Source organism: Dermacentor albipictus, chromosome 4 (assembly GCF_038994185.2).
Source record: "Dermacentor albipictus isolate Rhodes 1998 colony chromosome 4, USDA_Dalb.pri_finalv2, whole genome shotgun sequence".
Taxonomy (NCBI): Eukaryota; Metazoa; Arthropoda; class Arachnida; order Ixodida; family Ixodidae; genus Dermacentor; species Dermacentor albipictus.
In genome coordinates, this window is record NC_091824.1 from 156,095,215 (window position 1) to 156,116,964 (window position 21,750).

The 21,750-nt window shown below is 45.5% G+C and overlaps 1 protein-coding gene across 1 annotated transcript in view; it reads right to left on the bottom strand.

Moving 5' to 3' along the window:
* LOC135903805 (uncharacterized) overlaps positions 1–21,549 on the bottom strand; it is an 85,325-nt gene extending 63,776 nt beyond the window's left edge. The window contains exon 1 of the mRNA XM_065434224.2: positions 21,465–21,549. The gene's annotated coding sequence lies outside the window, so the exon portion shown is untranslated. The remainder of the gene's footprint in view (positions 1–21,464) is intronic.
* Positions 21,550–21,750: the final 201 nt, after the last annotated feature.

Below are 21,750 nucleotides of genomic sequence, written 5' to 3' on the forward strand. Positions count from 1 at the left end.
GGAGGGTGCCGCTCTTCAATGGCCTTCTTTGAAGTCAACTCGGGTTACAGGGTATCACAATAGTAACAAACAACGCGAGCATTCAGCATTTCTCAACACGTCGTAAAAGCATTAATAATTCGCTGCAGAATAGTTATGAGTCATAACAAGTAACCATTATCTGCCAAACCAAGCCCGCTTCGCATTGCGTATATTGCTACTGAAAGTGAGACTGTTGAATTTCTTCAATGGATCCGGTTTCTGTGCCATGTTTTGCTCGGGCACAGCTTCCGATTACAAAATGGTTAACAGGTGAGCTCAGGAGCAAGAGGCAGATGAAGAGATCGAGATGCTGCTTTGCCAATATTTGCGGTTGGGATCGCATGGAAAGTACTAGACCATCAAAGGGGCTTTTCATGAAATCAAAGAGGACAAGGTTCATTCATAGAATAAGAGAACATGCCTGCGGAATACTATGCGGAAGGACCTTTAATGTTCATCTCATCATTGGTATTGCAAATAGCTTAGCTCAGGCTCGCTTCGCATGTGCTTAAACTGACACATCTCTCCATTTTTCATTCTTTTTGCTCTCTCTTTTAGACACTTAATACTGTGTTCCTCGTGTTTTTAATGCTGTGTTCCTCGTGATATATAGTGAGCAGCAAAAAAAAGTCTAAATAAATAAATACAGCCAGAGTGATGCTTCGCGACGTTGATGTGCCCGCATAGTCTTTTCCTAATTAATAAGCAACGCTTTGTAGGACGAGGAGCTACCTTTGAAGTGCTAATACGACAATAGATGATGCTAACTGCGTATAGAATAAAATAGTTGTTAGTTTATTCACTTCATACTTGTGACACTCCATACATTAGTATACTGCTTCTAAGTTTTATGTTAAGAGCAAAATGTTTAAGCACTCCACTGGAGAACATGCATGTAAACGTATGTGCGTTCTCAGGATGCAAGAATAGTAGTGGAGCTGGCAGTGCTAGGTCACGCTCATTCGCTGTGGTCTCCACCGGAGTGACTGAGGCACTAAACAGAACATAAGTCAACCTCGCCTACCGCATCTGCACAGGTCCAGCGAAACCTTCAGCGGGGATGTGGAAGTGAGCACTTAGTGTGTCACCATCGCGCGTGCACTATCAAGCTGTGGGTGACACTGACCGCTATTCGTTAGCGTCTTGTGTTCAATACTAACTATTAAATGTCAGTGCATCGACTCAAGCGTAAAACTGCCCCACACACAAGCGCAAGTTGAGCTCTTATTTAAGAAAGGACACGGAATATCTTGGAAGCAAGGGTTTCCGCTATTCCTGTAAGTCATCCATGGTACAATGCTTGAATGTGAACAGTGAGCCGTAGGGGTGGCCTTGGGTGAGGTTGATGATAATTATTAAAACTTGTTGGTGCAAGGGCCAGATGGGGCCAAAGAGTGCCATTGGCTGAGTTTGAGTTGCTGGCGTGCAGTGGATGCTGCGTCCCGCTTCAAGTTCACCGTTGTCGTTAGCCTTCCATGTATGTGCACTGACGAGCCCCAGGTGCTACGGCAGTTACCATGTTCATTTATTTTACACTTAAGAGCCCTTTAGACGGCATATCACATAAGGGAGGAGCTTACACTTGACAAGGGGCATTCGGGCGTAGAATCTAACGGCACCGCTTAGCAGACTAGTTCTACCTAGTTACGGTAACAGACGCTCCTCCTCCTCTTCCTCCTCCTCCTTCTTTCCATTTTTACACTCTTGGGATTTTGGAAATTTGATCTCGAGTGGTCTGATCGCTCTGATTTCCTTTTGGATCAAACGAGCAGGAGCGTAGACAAGGGGGGGGGGGGGGGGAGGTTTATTAACTTCAGCATCTCCCGTAATTTTTTTCGTGCTGTCTTGCACTACCGACCAATACAACCCCCGGTGCCGGAAATAATTCTGGATTTTGTCTAGAATGTGTTTTCATGCCCGAAAAGACATTTCAGCGCGAACATTGCGAACTTGGGCTGTAGTTCGTGGCAACGCTCATGCACATGGAGTCACATAATGCAAGGAACCCCATCCAAACACAGTATCAATGGCCCACATGCTCGTCCCGGCCTTTCGCGGAAGTCGAGGAATCTACGGAGCGCATGGATTTCAATTCTGAAAGTTCATGGGTATAAAGTTTTGAAACTTTTGATGTGGAATGTGCATTGAAATTTCTAAAGTCGTGCTTTGGAGTTTCATTTCCAGAACTTTGTGGGTTTAATTTTCTTATGAACATTGGACGCCAAAGGTAAATTGACTTTTCTAAAGTCGTACATCGGACCATGCAACGAGACAAGGCAAATCAACGCACTATCAGACAAGCTTACAAAGCACGCAGCGAGGTCTGATGAGACGACGCGTTGCAGTGGTTCATTTGTGACATCAAGTCACAGAAAAGAATATCAATACTTTTTTTCACCTGCATGAAAGCATCCATGTCAAGACACGCCAGCAAAGGTAACTAACGTTATTATGTTTATTTTTGTACTTTGACTTTTATTCGCGAGTACATTCAGCCTCTTCAATTTTCTTGTTCTCGCTACCCGCAGGCTGCCAGAGCCAGACAGAGAGCACGCGTTTTTCTCGTGTTGCCGCGACCACCGCGCGGCGCACTTAGGTGCGCTTCGTTTTTCTCTGGCCGAATGGATTTTCATCTGGCAGAGCTTTAGACGCTGTGCGGCTAGTAGACGAGAAAAAGAAACAATGGTCGCTCACCGCAATCACTGTGGGGACTCGACAGATTGCAAGGCGTTCGCTTGAGCGCTACCTCTCCGGAAAGTCTCGCCGGTGTATAATACCGAGCACTGGGTGTATGGTTGTCTGTGGACCAAGCGTCTCACGTTTTCTTTGATATTGTTTCGATAGCCACATTAGGTGCCCAAAGTAGGCATTTGATTGTGGCCAACAAGCTTTCCTTCGGTTTCTTTTTCATTTCTGTGCCCCTACTCCACAAAGAAAAAGAAAAGACATTGTTGCGGTCCAGCGAATTGTCACATCATGAAAGTTGAATTTTGTTACTTCTGTTGCGCAAAGTGATGAGCTACGGGACCCTTCAGTTGCCGGATACTCTTATAATATTGCGATATGAATTATATGGACACGCCAGGGTCATTTCTGCCGTCGCCGACATATTCCATATAAAATCCAAGGACGATAACATCCTGACCGCTTGCCGCATGCCGTATGTGCGAGTGAGAGCGTAGGGGCAGGGGTGGCATGAGTGAACCGACGATGGTGGCTCAGTCTTGTGTGCACAAGGGAAAAAGCGGGGAGGAAGCATGCCGCCTTCCGTCACTCGCGATACGTCAGGGGTGTGGAGGGTGTGGAGGGAGGGAGGGAGGGAGGGAGGGAGGGAGGGAGGGGGGGCAATAGGATTTCGTGATCTGTGAATCTGATTCTGCAACATGTTTTTTTGCCTTGTTTGACGCATTATGTATAGTGACTTTTTCTTAGATACGTAAATTTATTGGAGACTTGCACGCATATTTCAATATCTTGTTTCGAGGTATTGTGTTTACGTACAGTGAACTTTGTTTTCAGTGACAGTGTTTTTTCCTTTATCAAGCTATAGCTTCGCATTTGTGTATTTCGTTGTATCTTCGCATTTCTAATGTACAAGGGCGGGTCAAATGAATTTGAGCCAACCAACCCCGCGCAATAATGGTTCTGTTCTTTAGCTGCAAGGCATGCGCGTAGCACACAGGCATCTCTCATTTACAAAAATGACACACAGGTGTGAGGGTAATTGTTCTTTAATTGCCTCATACACTGGGTTGAACATGCTTGCGTGACATAATAGACGCTCCAGAAGCTGAACAGCGTGGTGTCGTGAGGTTTCTGACAGCTGAAGATGCTTCCCAAAAAGAAATTAGTCGCCGTGTGGCTGCAGTGTACGATGAACATTGCATTTCATTGGCCACTGTGAAGCGTTGGAGCCAACTGTTCGAAAGACGTGAAAGTTGCTAAGACGATCCAAGATCGTGCCAAAGCCACCGTGCGCACCCCCAACACAATTCCAAAGGTTTCTGAGATGATTAAACAAGAACGGGGGATAAGCGTCGATGAACTGGAAGAGCGTGCGAACATTAGCCATGGTTCGGTTCACACCACAATTCATGAACATCTCGGTTATCGGCACTTGTGTTCGCAATGGATGCCCAAGATTTTGAGCCACCGCCAGAAGACGGAGAGGTTCGGCGCCGCCTTGACTCATCTGATGCAGTATCACAATGAGGGTGACGACTTCTTGTCTGCAATTGTGACCGTGGACGAATAATGGTGCGACCACTACAACCCTGAAATACGACGGCGAAGCTTACAGTGCAAACATTTCAATTCACCACCCCAAAGAAAGGAGAAACCCTCATTTCCATCGGAAACGTGTTGTTGACTTTTCTTTCAATCGTCAGGGGCCATTACTGATCGAATTCGCTAAACCGGGCCAGACTATCAATCGTTTCCGATATTGTGAAACGCCGGATCGTCTGCGTGTCGCAATCAAGAAAAAACAACGTCGAAAATTGACGAATGGGGTCACCTTGTTCCGCGACAGTGCCCGTCCCCATGTTGTGGTTAACACAAAACTGGCAACGTTCAAGTGGGAAACGCTGCAACATCCACCATACAGCCTAAACCTGTCGCCTTGTAACTGCCACTTTATGGGGCAATTGAAAAAACAGCTCAAGGGAACCAGGTTCGCGTCGGAAGATGACGTGAGAATAAGTTACAAACTTTTTGAAGCAGCAACACAAGGAGTTTTTTGATACAGGAATCACGTGACTCGCTAGTCAGTGGGACAAATGTCTAAATGGAAACGGAGCCTACTTTAAAAAAAAGTACCCCGTTTGGCATATATTCGCATTGGCTCACTTTCATTTGACTCGCCCTCGTACATTTTACAGATCTCCTGCTTTTCATATGTGCTCTCTGTTGCGACTATAATTTCGGTGCAATTACTCCAATACACGACAGCTAACAGCTGCTGCTTTGGAATATATTGGTACAAAGGACACCGTGATTGAGATTTTTCCCTGTCCGCTGCATTTGTACAAAAACGTAAACAACGTTCTTGAATAACCATTTCATTCAAACAGTTGTCCTGGACTTGTTCATTTCATATCCTTTACATTTATCATATTAGCAGCATGCACTGCTTTGTTTGTTTCGAACTGGTATAGTTTTAAAACCTGGAACCTGGAAGCATTAATGTCAGCTATCTCGGGTACAATTTTTGGGACATACGAGTATATTCTTTCATGAAAAAATACATACTTGTCTTCACAGTGCATAGCGTTTAAGAATTCGTTTGCAGGATCTTTGGCATTGAAAATGCAGTTATTATTCATATATTTGATTCCTTGACAAATTCATAACGAGGAGGCCGAGCTGCAACGTGAGCCCCTCCGTGGTGTATAAAGTTTTCAGTTTCCCAAATTGCCCCAAAGGCGCTGCGAACGTAATTGCTAGCCCAGCAGAAGGCAGGCAGAGTGATAAGTGAAATACCTTTTCTTTACATTCCTTTTTTTAAACATACTCAAAGATGGGTGCAAGCTCCGGGTTGTATTCATTTTTCTAGCTAGAAGCGCTGTCCCTAATGTACGGCAACGTCCCATGCTCGTCCACTATATTCATGCCACTCATAACTACAAATAAAACAACGTTCGTGTATTACGTAGCGCCCATTTCTGTTTTTACAGGAATATGATGTCAGGTAGCGCTCATCCTCTTTAGTACGATACATCAGTTCATTTCATACACCATATACAACGAAATATAGCGCAAAAATACACCCGAGGGCAAGCGCTGGTGTTCCGGGCAGCCGCAACAAGTGCTATATAGTGACGCCACTCTTTCGCAGAAGTTATTAATTACACATGTAATTTCCATCACATTCTTTTCGTCTGTTCTGAAATGAGCAGACGCTACAGGGCTTTGAACACTACAGATCTTTTGACGACTGTGTCCGGAATCCAAGCGCTCGAAACTTTGTCACGTTCTGATTACGCTAATTGAAATAATTTCTTACGATATTTGAACAATTAAATAAAAGAAGTTGTGCAGCAACCATCGACCATAATTGAGAGACCGAATGATGGGGCTAGATAGTAACAAAGCCTGGGAAAGAGAGCTAAACAGAAACCGAAAAAGCAAGTGCGCGAGAGAGCGAACGAACAAACGATCATTTTTCTTGCCGTGCCACAGACTATCGACCACCAACCGCGAAACCGGCTGAAATAGCCGAATAAAGCTATTTGCTTTAATAGTTTCAAAGGCTATGGCAACTTTTTCATACTGTTCAGCGGATGAAAAACAAGTGCCTGTTGTAGGCACCGACGCATAACTTTGCCTGACCAAGCAAACAATTAAAGAAAATTTGGTGCTCCGTTCAGCAACACACCGCGGGAATCACTTTATATTAAACATTTGGCATGTAGCTGGCTATCCTCATTTAGTGTTCCGCAAAGTGTTGCCAGATGAAGTAGCACGTCCGCGTGTGCTACGAAAAGGGCTACGCGATGGAACGACGATATCTGCGGGATGGGGGTGACGATAGCAGTACTCTGTAAATATACTATAGTTTGAATAGCTGCGAGCAGTGCGGTTGACGCGTAGTTGTTACAGTGTGTCAGTTAAGTAACTTCAGAAAACATCTGACGCTTACACGTTCGCGAGATGAGTACAAGTTATAAAATTAAGGGGAACACAATTAGAATCCCTGAAAGGTTGTCTTTTTTTGATGAGGACTAACTCAGACCCGTCGAAATGCCGCTCAGCTTAGCTTAGCTCCCTGAGGCAAAGAATCATCAAAATTAAGCCTCGCAGAACTTGCTCAGTCTCACACAATCACCGACTCACTCATTCTAATGGAATCGTAAACATAGGTTCAATGCGGCTAGCGGGCTTATACAGATGCCGGGAACCATGGACCGAGACTTCTGTAATCAAATATGTACTCATACATGGGAGTGTGCCTTGTGTCAAGCAACACCCTGTGTGTCTTGTTTCTGTCGTCGTTCCTTCTTTGTTCCGCTGTGGTTCACCGATAATGTATTTTGATATGGCTAGAGCTGAAAAAAGCACGTGTACCCACAATTACACGCGCGTTAGAAGGTGTCACTGTTTGGTAATCATTATGGAGCTTTACACTGTGGCATTTTTCGTTATCTACTGAGTGGGTATGGGACGTCGAAGCCACCAAATAATTAAGCTTTAATGCGTCGTGGCTAAAAATTGCTTTATTTTTTCAATAGATACGCTATTTCTATGGCTCCTGCCTACGCAGTCAACACTGTGGACTCATAGTGAATCTACGATTTCAAAATATTCACTCTCAACCGAATAAAGCGAAAGTTGTCGCATATGATGAAAGTAATGAATCTGATGAAACGGAGCTCATGCTGATGAAATAGCTCATGCTGGAGGACAAATTATGGAGATAGTAAGAAAGAAGGGTACAAATTAGGTAATTCAATATTGCTTGATCTAAGTTCTAAAATCACGCTCAGTAATCACTCAACAGCAATTAAAAAAAGTGTGGAAAAGTAACACTTCGATAAATGGTTGAATCTAATTTACCAGTACCATTGACTCGCTCTAAAAATTATCAGAACGAAAAATAAAGGAAAAAAAAAGATTGTTTGAATCCAAATAAAAAGATATGCAGCGATGAATAACTAGCACAACATTTACTATTGAAATGACAATAAAAATGCAATTTTGTTAGACAATGTATCACAAAAAATAAGCTATTTTTAATATAGCCTACCTGCGTAATATATCGATTGCACACGCATGTTTGGGAACAAAAGCTCGGCGTTCACGAAAATGGATGTGCCACCATTTTGGCGACAAATAATACGCATGAGCCTAGGTAGGGCCCTTGAAGGGTAATTTGTATTCCATCGAGCACGTGTGTGTTTGCAAGCAGACGCAAACGCTATGACCTATGACAATTGAAAGCTTCAGAGGACGAAGTTTTTACCGCGAACGCTTTCACTGTGTATACCCTTATAGCATAAATTTTATAAATAGAATATCGGTTCTGGTCTCCTGCTGGAAAATAAGATCTCGCTATTGTTGAGCATACGAGGCTAAATATTTTCCGACTCTAAGGAAACATGAACACAAATTCATGGGCTAAATTTGTTGCTATGTGAAATGTATTGAGAATGTATGCAAATGAGTCAGGGTTCAGAACGCGAACGCTGAGTATCGCGTTTAGCTGAAAATTTGAGGTGGAAGCATTCCGCGCCGTATTTTGTTATGCTTCCACAAACTTTGAGGAATATCCCCCCCCCCCTCTCCCTACCATTGCCCCACTACACTCGCACATTGTGCGGGTTGAGCATGCTGGCTCTGGATAGGCATAATGCACTCCTAAACTGAGGAGGAGAGCCAGCAGGAAAACAAGTACAAAACAGTAGTATTTGTAGACTCAACTGCCTCTCTAGGAAGCTTTCGTCGGCGCACAAACCGGCAACACTACCTCACGTCTTTTATTTTCGTTGAAATTTACTGTTATCTATTAATATCAGTGAAGTATGGGCCCACCTTGAAAGAAATATGCGTGCAATTCTAAACTGCTTCCAATATTGTATTTGCACTCCTTTCGATTTGGCTAAGTGGAGCTGGGGTCAGCAAGCTGGCTTTTTACATTTTGCAATATACATTGTGCTAACGATCGCGATACCATAGAGAATAAAGAAGAATGGGGCCTTCACAGCCTGACAGTTTTGTTTAATAAAGTAGCAAGCGGGTGAGAGTGGGGTGCAGTGCTTATTATTGTCATTATCGCTGACCATGTTCAAGACGCAGTTAGCCATGAGTTGATTCTCACCCTTTTTTTTTTTTGCCATGGATTCTGATTACGACATTGATTCTAGGAACACTAGAGGGGAGATGTTCGTAGAATTTATGGAAAAAAACTCCGAATAATGAACACCTTTTTTTCAGGACGTGCAGAAACAGGATGTGTACTTAGAAAATCCCTAATGAAGAAACAAGGAATGAAACAGATTTCATACTGTCTGCCGATACCAGTATAGTGCAGGATCTAGAGGTGTTAGGCAGAGTAAAGGACAGTGACCATAGGTTACTGAGGTCTAGGATTTCTTTCACTTTGAAGAGAGAAAAGGAATGTTTTTTGGCATTCAACCACCATTTGACAAGAAATTAATTTTAACGTTTCAGATGACATGGAGGTAATGAATGAAACCTTACTTAGGCTGATTTCTGAAGCAGCAATTGAAGTAGGAGGTACGGGGCCAAGGCAGACAGTAGGTAAGCTCTCGCAAGTACCGAAAGACCTAAAAAAGCTACAAATTATGAAAGTGTCCAGCCCAAGAGATCAGAGAGAATTTGCTGAACTGTCAAAATTTGAAGAAAGTAAGAGATATGCGAAATTATGACTTGAGGAATTGAAATTGAGAAAATTGAGACCCGTGATTCATAGACGCGCAAAGTAGGCGCCACTTCGACTGATGACTCGGCGCACTACAAACTCATGAGCGAAGGACGGCAAATGGTCCTCACGCTTCGACACGAGAAAAGGCTGCCAAAGAAGAAGAAAGGTCGGCCCCAGACTGCCCGGGCTTCCGAGAGCATCGATAGAACTCAGGAGAGAATTCTGGAGGGGGAGGGACAGTCACCACCAAAAGCAAACCTAAGCACAGAAAGCTTCCCCTCCCTCGCTCCTGCTAAAGACAACATTGAAATCTTAGTGGGACATTATCAGGGAATACCCAAGAAAAAGCTGACCAGTCCACATGTTGCGGATGCAAAGATTGCAGCATACCACCATCAAATCTATGGTACGAAATTTCTACTGCTGATCAAGCCGGGTTCTAACATATTCACAGTGTTGACGCCCTACCAGTCGGTCACTCACGTACTTCGCCGAATCCCAACACTGTGCGTCAACAGCCGGCCTCACCCGGTGAACGCATGCGTGACGACTAGCGAAGGCACAACCATGGTGGTAAATACACGGCTTAGACCCGAATACAAATCCCAGAGGAACTCAAGGCAAACCTTCGCATACCAATAGAAGTGGGAGTATTCCTGCGAGCGCGGATGCTCGGAAAGTCCCAAACAGTATCTGTAACCTTTGTCGGTGGCCTCACTGCGCAGTTTGTCTACTAAAGAAGGTTCGAACTACCCTGTGGCCCCTACAGGGCAACCCCGAAACTGTGGAAGGTCTGCCACCAAACGGGACACCACTCTGTTGTATGCCCGCAACCGGACACGATCGCGTGCCATACTTGTGGCCAAATGGAACCCACAGTGGCGTGCGAATGAGCTCCAACATGCGTCACCCGTGGAGAAGGACACCTGATGGGGGACAGAACCTGCAAATTGCGCCTTAAAGCCTTTGCTAGCAAGAAACCACTTCACCAAAAACAACGCCTTAGCAAGGACTCCGCGCCGAGGAAGAAAATGAGACCACATTGGATTAGATCGGAGAGATTCTCTTCTCACGATCCATGGCCACGAACGCCGAGAGTTGAGACGCCATTAGAATCCAGGTGCCGGTCTAGGACACGGCTCGCAGGCCCGCCTAATCACAAACCCTCCGAACCCTCCCTAAACCAAATCCCAAAGTCCAGAGCCCACGGCCAGAAACCCCCGACCAAACGCTCGACTCAGACGAACAGGGTAAGCTGGGCAAAGGCCATTTACCCTGCCGCTACAATAACTTTCAATCTAGAATATCATAAAATTGCTGAGGCAAACGAGCTCCTCCGCGAAAGCCCAGAGAAAATCAAGCGAGAGTTGGACTTCCTCAAAAGCCACAGAACCCTGGGTTGGGCGCCACCCCATGGAAACCCAAACCGCATTTCGCGGCGTCGACACCAGCTGCCAGTGTCCACCTGTAGAGGCAACACTCCAGCAATTGGTGCAACAAGTGCAGAGAGATGTGTAAAGCTTCCGACACCTTTTCTCGGAATTTCAAATCTGAAGGGCTACGTAGACGAATGCATTGCCAGTGTTAGGAGGGCGGGCACCAAAAACGGCAAGCTCTAGCCTGTCTACTAATCCAAAACATGCGAGTCGTCAGCCGCAGCCTTAGGAGACGACAGACAGCGACCGCACTTCACGTACGTGGCGAGTAACTCTATGGCAGCCCCCGAACACCTAGAAATCTGGCACTGGAGCTGCCGAACTTTTCACAAACGCTTCGTCTCGTTACAACTATATGTAAAAGTTTCGCCAATGCAACCAGACATCATTAAACTGATTGGCTACTGCAGCATATCTGATCCGGACTATCCCAGGCTAGCTACGCTGCTGGCCAAAGATGTAACAACGAGCGTAGACTAAATGTCGGATTGCAACGTTCATCTTCAAATTAATAGAGTCCTGGAGGAAAAGCGAAGCGAGTTGAAATCCATTATAATGTATACAGCCCGCCCAAAGCAAGAAGACGTAGATTTCATTTCTTGATTACAGAGGCAAAGCTGCGCACGAACGTGCAGGACGAGCTCGTGTTGCTGGGTGATTTTAACGCACCACATACCAATTAGTGGTTCAAAAAGGACTCTCCCAAAGAAAGCGCTCTTGAACGAACTACTCAGAGGCATGGGCCCCAGCTTACAGCATTGTCGGTGTCGTTATGGGGCTGTGTAATAGGGTTAGCAACGGCACTTTCCCTGACTTTGCTTCCACATACAACGTAGAGAGAGCGAGATGGATGAACTTAGACGAAAAGCTGGGTAATGCTTACTTTATCATTAGCATATCTACAGCCTCCCCAAAAATTTAAATGTTCAATAGGCCAGATAACGATTGCGGATAGGTTTTTTTGCAGGATATATCCTGTACCCGATAGGCCCCCCCGCAAGAACGCCATTGAATGGATGGACTTCATCAAAGAAGCTCATAAGAACATTGTAAGCAAATAAAACAAGAACAAATACGCCAGTTTTCGACCATCACCTTTTACATAAGTGGGAAAGTAGGCGACGGCTTGCGAAGAGATGAAAACAAAAAACAAAGCAAAAGCTCAACCTTAATCTTCTTAGGAGAATCGCGGTCATTTCGTAGCAAGCCAATGAGTTTTCGTGGAAGTTCGAGGCATAGAGCTGGGTTAGCTCTTGCGATTCCTTTAGAGACACACTAAATTCCTCTAAGTGGGCTGTACCACACAGCATGCTAAAGCCACATAGGAACAAGATGGCTACTAACGGCATCCTTCAAAAACTTACAATACAATATGTTTATTTAACATCTTTCGGATGTTGTGTGCGACGACAAAAAGCCAATGGGAATGCTTGACGAAGCCCACGCACCCTACAGAGGCTTGGCAGTGGTACACGAAAACATACGAAGATGCAGCGCGAAAACATTTTCAGATAACAAACACAAGATAATGAACACTAGACATCAAATACATGCTAACAAAGTTGGCATCGTTTAGCTAGGCGTGCATCGATAGAGATTATTTGTTTAATACATGCAGAAGAGTGTAGCACAGCGTGTCACAACCATAATTAGTTCGGGTCCAAGGTACGATTGATTTCAAGCTGGTTCGTGCTGAATGCTTAGGCTTTTTGCCTTTTAATGCGGACAGCTATGACATAAAACAGGTATTTTTTACAACACTTGCTTTATACCGTCGGAGGAGTAAAGTTTCGTACCACTGAGGAAGGAGGTTATCCGAAGTGCCTCAAAGATTGGCTCAGCGTGTCCTAGTCGCGGCGCATTCACAATATTTCGAATGCGTTTCTTTTGAAGCGATGCAAGTGGTTGATATTGATAAAAGACGTGGTACCCCAAATCAAAAAGCAATAATTACAAAAAGAAGAGCACAGTACATTATACAGCATTTGCTGAATACGGTTCGGCATGAAGTATTTCAGTGGACACAAAATACCAACAACCTTTGAAAGTTTGCCCACCACCATTTCGACAGAATCAATCCATAATAAATTTTAATTGTTGATGACACCTAGACTTTTTACTGCTGGAACCATTTGGATGAGGGACAAACCCCTCCAAAAGAAAGTGGCGGTACATGAGACAGCTTATTGCGAGATCTGAAAAGCACCGCTTTCGTCTTTTTCAATGTTTATTTTTTAAATATTGTATCTAGACCATTCTAGAAGAGAGTGTAAACAATTGTGAGGCTTTTTGCTCAACATCTGACAAATGTGCGGCTCTGAAGAATAAACACACGTCATCTGCGTAAACGAGAAATGTTGGGAGCTTGCTTAAGCAGACGATGTCATTAACATGCAGTAGGAATAGTAGCGGTAACAAAATATTACCCTGCGGAACGCTTGAAAAGATGTGCCTGAAATATGAGGAATCAGTGTGATTCCTCAGGAATCAGCAGTGATTACGGAGAAACAAACCAGGAGCTCTTTCAGGCACTAATAACGTGATCTATCGGAAATGAGAAGTTCCCTCCATGCACCCTGGAATATAATTGACGAGAACACGAAAACGCTAGATTAAAAAAATAATGAAGGCGAAAGTTTTCGCGGCAGTGTAGGCAGCAAGGCTGAATACGGCTCCAGGACCGGATCAAATAACGAACACGATGATGAGAAATATGAGCGTTGAACTTATAGAGAATTCAGCAATTTCTTTAATGAGTCTTTAATGAGTCCCGTGATTGTACTTTGCCCCTGTGGGACTCAAATGTTTTCACCATGTGTCGGTTGCGTTCGTTGTCTCAGGTCATACGGATGCCCGTCCCGCCTGGATTACCACGGCGTGGAGACCATACTCTACCGTCTGTGGCTAGGCGTTGCCTTTACGAATTCATATGCTTTTCTCTTTGGAATGGCCAACAGCCCCATGTGCGACACATGCAACATCGACCAGACGCTCGCACATATTATCTGTGTCTGCCCGCGATAAAGTGCTCAGAGACAAGTGATGTGCGGAGTATTGGACCAGTTGAACAATCGTCCACTATCAGAACTAAAAGCTTTAGGCCAATGCTCCGAAAGAACAGCGTTGAAGGCCTTACTCGCGTTATTAAGGTTCCTGCGGTCTACGGGGCTTCACGACCGAATCTAAGAATGCCACCCCCTACTGCTCTGTAGTGTACGCGCTTTGTTCGTGCTTGTCTCTCTTTCTTTCTATCTCCCCCTTCCACTGTTTCTCTTTTTATACCCCTTAACCCTTCCCCCTGCGCAGGGTAGCCAACCGGAACTACCTCTTGTTAACCTCCCTGCCTTTTTCTGCGTTATTTTCTCTCTCTCTTTCTTTAATGAGGAAATCTAGGATTCCCGTACACTTCCACAGACCTTGAAGGCAGCAAAAATATTCCTAATTGCGAAACCAGAGAAAGCCCTACTACAATCCCTGCGACCAGTATCTCTCACGTAATGCATTGGAAAACGCTATGAAAGAGTAATACAATCGCGACTAATGGTACGCCCACACTAGCGACAAAAACGCGCGCGACACGCCGCACGCGGCAAGCGCCCGCGCGGCAGACGCGTGCGGGCAAGTCCACAGTCGCGTTTTGCGGCACGCGGCAGCGGCCCGTGGAGTCCCGCGTTGTCTCGTTCCATTCGATACTTCTCGCGACAACGCGCTCTCCGTTCTGCCCATTTCGTCTTCTATCGGAAGTGTTGGTGTTTTTTAGCGCCACTGCCGGCCACGCTCAGGCATGTCGGATACGGACGAGGAGCTACTGGTGACTGTGAACACTATAATACTTGTTTGTTCTTTACTTGTGCGACGCCGACGTGCCAGACAGCGGACGAGAAAGTTTTGAGTGCGGTACAGGGACACTGAGGGCCAGGCGCACACTCTGCTTCCCCACCTTCACCAATTACTCACCTGTCATGCCAAACTGCTGTCCATAATGTGCCAGCGGTTGGCGCGCAGCTCCTTGTCCGACGCTCGATTTATCATAGAGGTACGCATACCCGCGAACGGTTTCCAAAAACGCCTCCATTGCGAGGCGAATTCTTCGTCGACGCCTCAGTGGCGGTGTGGTAAGGCTTAACAAAAACAGCCCCCTTGACTGGAAATGGCCTCTGAGATTTTACGGCGCGCGTGTCACTGTTCAGTCTCAGAGCCCATAGATTATGATTCTTTGCTTATGCGACAGGTGGCGCCACAACAGCGCGGCTCGTAAAGCGGCTCGCTTCTGATTGGTGGACGTTTCGCGTCTGCCGCGAAAAATGGGTCTCGCACCCATTCGCGCGTTTGCCGCGCGTTGCTGCCACTTTTCGTGAATCTTGCCGCGCGCGACAGCACCGCTCGCCGCGCGCGTTGTGTCGCGCGCGTTTTTGTCGCTAGTGTGGACGTACCATAAGGGCCCACCTCAGCGATCAAAATGTTTCCCCGAGACACGTTCGGTTTCAGAGAGAGCCTGTCCACCTCGGGTATTTTCGTATTACTAAAGGATTTGGTGATAAACAACATACCACAAGAAAGAAAGCACCCAGTGCAGGCACTGGATCCCGAAACGTTTTTGACACAATGGCGCATGACATCATCCTATCAGGATGAAACGAGATAGGTTGTGGCACGAATAGATACAACTATATCAAGTCGTTTCTAACCAATCACGTGACAATAAAATAAATATACCCTATGATACATGGGGTCACCTTTTATAGGAGAGGCTTTCCAGAAACCGAGACACTGAGACTCACACTGGCCCTCGTAGTGAGCCGGCTAACGTATTCTACCCTACCATGAGCCCAGGCAGGCAGACGCCATAAGAGCATCCTACAAGGCGACACTTGTCCCCCAAATGGGGCACCCAATGAAGGGCTACTAGCTTTAGGCCTACATAATACCTTAGTTAAACTGTGGGTGGCCTTGTGGATGTCGCAACGGGAGATTTCTCTGCTCTTCATCGAGCAGTAAAATCTTAAGGAGACTGGGCTTCCCTCAGCGCCCGCAGTACACAAACGAAGATCTAACGGTTCTACCAAATGAAGTGCTAGGGAACATAGTAGTCGCTCCCATCCCCAAAAAATGAGCCATCAATACCATGAAGGCCGCTGACAAGCGCGAGTCCGGAATCTAGACCCGCTGGGAGGAAATACTCGCAGCGGGTCTCAACGCTGGCAGTGTCAGCTAGCGCCACCATTCAGAAACCTTGGCGGCGGATGGGCAATATCTTTTCTGCAGCAGGCGTCTCAAGTACGTGACCTGTTTACGTGACGGCGACTGCTCGATAAACATTGACGTCTGCATGCTGCCTGCAGGCGTCAATGTTGCCGGATTCGAGACTCTCGTAACCTAATGAACACAACTAGCTATCTTCCTTAATGATCTCCACGTTAATCCTGATAAAAACGTTCAAACCGATGCAATCTTTCTAGACTACTCTAAAGCTTTTGACACAGTGCCTCATAACCGCTTGCTAATAAAATTATCTAGATTGAACTTGGATCCTCTTGTAGTACAATGGATAAAAGAATTCCTTACTAATCGTTCCCAGTTCGTCTTTGTCAATAACGTCTCCTCCGAACCCCTCCCTGCCACTTCAGGTGTCCCTCAAGGCTCAGTCTTAGGACCGCTTCTTTTCCTAATATACATTAGCGATCTTCCGCTGCATGTATCTTGTCCTATTCGTATGTTCGCTGACGACTGTGAGATTTATCGTACTGTGACTAACATCTCTGACCAAGCATCTCTCCAGAATGACCTTAATAACGTGCAGGGCTGATGTAACCATTGGCAAATGACCTTGAACCCTAACAAGTGCAAATTTATTTCAATTTCCCACCGTCGTAATCCTCATCTGTCTACTTACACAATTGCAAACGTCCCACTAGAATCAGTTCTAACCTATAAGTACTTAGGCGTAACCCTGTCCCACGACCTTTCCGGGAATGCACATGCTACTAACGTAATCTCGTCAGCAAACAAGTCCCTTGGGTTCATGAGGCGTCATCTTCGTCATGCTCCACAGCACGTCAAACTACTCGCATACAAATAATTTGTCAGGCCACAACTGGAATATGCCGCCGCCATCTGCAACCCTCATCAAACATATATCATCAATGCACTCGAGTCGGTTCAGAATCGTGTGACTAGATTCATCCATTCTTCACATTCATATAACATCAGCGTTTCACACTTAAAGGCACAATATAGCTTGGCATCTCTTGCTTTTCGTCGTCGCATCGCAACGCTCTCTCTTTATCACAAATTTTTTTACAGCTCACTAAGCCGCCCACCTTACGTCACGCCATCATCTTCACGCATGTCACAGCGCACCAGCCATCAACTCCAAGTTTCTCGTCCTCGAACACGAACTGTCACTTTTCAATCATCATTTTTTCCTCGAGCTGCCAAGGACTGGAACGACCTACCCATGAATGTCGCTGCCATCGCATGTCATTCACAATTTCTAGAAACTGTTGAAACTTGTATTTCAATGTAACACCTGCCTTTTCCTATCTTCGCATGTTAACCACCCCTTATGTAATACACCGAATGGGGTCTTTAAGGTAATAAAATGAAATGACATGAAATGAGAGTAAGATATATATATATATATATATATATATATATATATATATATATATATATATATATATATTCGGTGCAAACTTTTGTGAGTGAGATACGCAATCTCACCGAGTGTGCCTTGCCATTGGTTAACACTCATTAATCACTCAAGTTAGGCTCATATGCTCATATGCTATGTTCCTAGCGACAAAATAAAAATAAGCTTCCAAATAACATGCCATCTCATATTAATGTCTGCCAAACGACATCAAACTATGTGATGCCGAAGAAATAGAGCGAGATGAAAAGTTGCCATGAGCATTCTAACGTTAATTTTTTTCACGCCGATACTTATCGGCGTACTCGGCACTTTCCCCCTTAATTAGTTGCTATTCTGTCTGCAAATATTTTTCTTAACACCCGGTGCCAGTGAAAGCGGCGGAAACCACCAGAGCTGTGAAAGAACCAGGGATTCGGAAACTTGAGAGCGCTGAGATGCCACCGAGAAAGATAGTAACTGGTATATGTTGCTTGTGCGTATTTTGTTAGCTTCGTAGTGAAAGCAGAAAAAAACCAAAACAGAAGTAGGAGAAGCCGCATTCCTGCAGTTTACGACGCCACCGCGAACACTTTCTTCTAAGCGGCGTTCCATCACGCTTGAGTGCCTTAAACGTGGAAAATGTTGATTCCTTCCCCCCTGCCCCCCCCACCCCCCGACAGGGCGGCAATCAGGTCGAGTGCTCGGAAGCAACAACCGACACCGCGGTTTCGCTAACGCAATAATTTAACGGGGGTTTTCACCCAAGTTTTCCCAAACTCCGAGAGACTGTCACGGTCCGCTGAAATTAATCTAGGCTGAGCGGAATGAATACTTTCAGCCTGCGGTGCTTTCACTGCTTTCCTGTGTACTACGCATTGCGGTGCCGTATTGCGAGCTATCGCCTTCTTACGCAACTCTTCTACCCATGACTCACGTGCGGTTCACTCGTGTTGCTGCTCCTTAGTTTAGCGCTGCCGTCGAGCGATTGTGGCATCATTTATTTTGCGACTATGCCTTTGGACTACTTCATTTCGCGTCAGCTTATTATCTGTCAGTGATTAGCAGGCGCATGAACATTCAGCTCCAAATGCGGAAAAATTAGGTATGTAAGACCCTGGGATTACATGGAAAAATAAGACAGCAACCTCCCGCGAGTCCTCGTGCTCTTAACTGAATTGCTGCAGCAGCAGGATTCACCCATAGTGAAGGCCACTGGTACAGACAATCTCACTTCAAAAACGTCCGGCCTTCATTCCTCGTTTTGGTTAACCGAGCACAGTCTTGCTTCTCACGTTCTTTTTTCTTTTTATCACGAGAAATTAGGGTGCTTCCTAAAAGCAATTTATCTGTAAAAAAGAAATGATTTCATTTTAAAAGAGAAACTCATTCTACAATATTTGTCTTTCGTTGATGCAGCACTAGTACATAACATTTTGCCTGAGTTATGTACCGAAATCCATATTTGTCTCACTCTGGGGAAGGTGTTCTTCGCCCTGTCCGTTGAACGTGTACAACCACCTGCAGCGAAAACGTGCTGATTTAAGCGGCACACTTGCACCTTGCAAGTTAAAACAAGACTCCATGAAAAAGTAGTATATGTACCCTGCAATGCAAATTGTATTGACTTTGCAACCAACCTGATACAATAGAACACTGTTTTATTTTTCTCCTGACGTATTTTATTTTTAGGACATTTTACAAAGAACAATCAAAACAGAACTTCTTCTCGCATCTTACGGTAGCCGGTTCCCTCCTTTCTAAAAGGCATTCAGTAATACATCATATAATTAGTTTGTTACTAGGGTCGTATTCGTTAGGGAGAAGCCGCATGATCGCCAGACATGCCGAACCACATCGTTCGACAAGGTCTAGCTTTGAAGAAGAGGCTGTACAAATGCGTAGTGTGATTGTAACCTTTGTTACCATCACTGAGTGGATTTCCCATCTGGATGCGTGTCTTAGTTGGCCCGATTTTTAAAGTTTGATTGGACTGCGTAGCATGTGCGCGGTTGTTTGTTTTGTGTGTGTCCAAATGTAATGTAAATAATGTTCGCATGACATTAGTCATATTTTCATGAAAGGGAGAGAAATAAATTGCGCGGTGGCGCAGTGGGTAGCATGTCCGACACTGAAATGGGCATTGTTGTCATGGCCTAGGTTCGAATCCCAGTGGTAGGCATCGGGGACGAAGTTTTCTTTTTCTTCCTGCTACGGTGATGGTGAATCATGGGGAATCTGGGAGACAAAAAATTAACGTCAACGACAACGGTCCTCGTCAGTGTAAAGAAATGGAAGAATGGACTGTCAAAGAATTGTTGCGACTGGGGGTCCGAAAATGTGGAATATATTTGCTTGTGTAGGGGTAAGGGAACTTGGGGCGGGGCCTGGGGATATTCACGGTGTTTTACATACAAGTTTATATTACATATTCGCAAAAAATTCAAAGTCGTTCAACAAAATGAGTTCATGAAGAAGTTGTAGGAGCTGATCACTCCCGCTGTCCGTCGCTCTTTTTATCCCCTGCGGGGTCATTGTTGATTCGTCTCTCACAATCCGGCGTCAGCAGACCGAAGACCTCAGGTCCCACAAATTCGGAGGTATGTTGCCTTCTTTCTCCAAAGGGAGCTTTGTCAGAAACACATGCACATCACTGGGCACAAACAGGGATTGGGGGGTTAGCTTACTAACCCCGCCTCGGGCATGGACGTGCCAATTGGGGCAGCTGTCAAGCGAAGGACCGTACCCTGGCTATTTGCCCAAACCTTTCCTGACCGAAGTACTCCAGTGGTGGCCATACAATACCCGCTATCAGAACAACTTTGACGGGGCCGTCGGCTCGTTGACCATAATCACGTTATCTGTGACCGGACGTTGTTGTGGGCGGGAACGGCCGATAGCAACATCACATCATTTTGAGTGCTTGACTGCTGTTGTAGCAAAAAAAATGTATCAAGGACATCCATGTGCACACTCAGCATTTATCCGTTGTTTTGGCTAGTGGAGTAAGAAAACTTCGTACACTGCTTTTAAATATAGCATCAGTGACATTTCGGCTGTTACCATGTATTAAGCATCTTGGCATTCAACCTTGATGGATCTGTGAGGCGTAAAACGCTACGATGTAACCAATTGTGGTGGCTCAGTGGCTTGTGCTGCGAAGCACGAGTTCAGAATATCGATTACAAACCATGGCGGCCGCATTAAAAAGCGACCAGACTGTAAAAAAGCTTTGGGTGTGCACCTTAAAGAAGCACAGAAGCTTATGTGCCAAACGCTAGCTTTTCACAAGACAAGGAGCAGGCTTCACCGCATGGTGCGTCACAATTTACTTTTTGTCATACAATATAAAAGGAAAAGAAAAACCACAGTGGTTAAAGTAAAATCATAGCTTTTGAATAAAATGTTTATTACAGTGCCTTGGCGCGTTCAACTGTATCAGTCATAGAGCCGTAGACTACTACGAGAGCGGGAATCGAGCCCCATCACCTCGTGCTCTACCGCAGAGCTGCTGAACCTCTCAACTGTGTGCCCTCGCTCTGCCTATTCGCCAGCCTAAACATTTACTTTTCTTACTTCAACATAATTGGGGAAACACGCACGCGGATTAGAAAGTTAGAAAACGAGTCATTGTGATCCATAGAGCACTTACACCGCAGGCAGCATTTGAGTGACAGCGCATTGCACACCCTTCCCTGTTTTGCAAGCTGCGGTTCCTCTCATGCGCCACTATTTTCTGCTTAACGCGACCAGATTTACGTTGTTGCTAAGCAAGCTTATCGGGTACGATTCCCTGCGCTGGTACGTGTGCCGCTTTCAGAATCCGCATTTGTTTTGTAGAGTACTCCTACCGCATAGAAACACTTTGAGCCGCAAGCAAAATTGTCGTTTTGTCTGGTTATTCGATTGCCTATCTCCTTGAAAGTCATACATGAAATACTACGCTTTTGTAGTTCACAAAGGCGGGAGCAGAGAGACGCTCGAAAATCCTCACCACCCCTGCGTTTGTCCTCGTGCACTGTAGGAGGCAGGAAAAATATCTGTGGCCTTCCACTCTGTGAAGAAGGATGACCAGCGAAGCTGTGTGTGGGCCCCTTAATGGCGAACTGGACCACCGCCGCGGGTCAGCCCGGCATTGCACTATCTTCCGGATCGGCCCACGTATGGGGTGCGCTTCATAGCTGCTTGCCCTACGCCGCGGGTCGGCCCAGCATGGCACTATCTTCGGGATCGGCCCATGTTTGGGGACTGCTTAACGCCGCCTTCACCTCCGCCGCAGG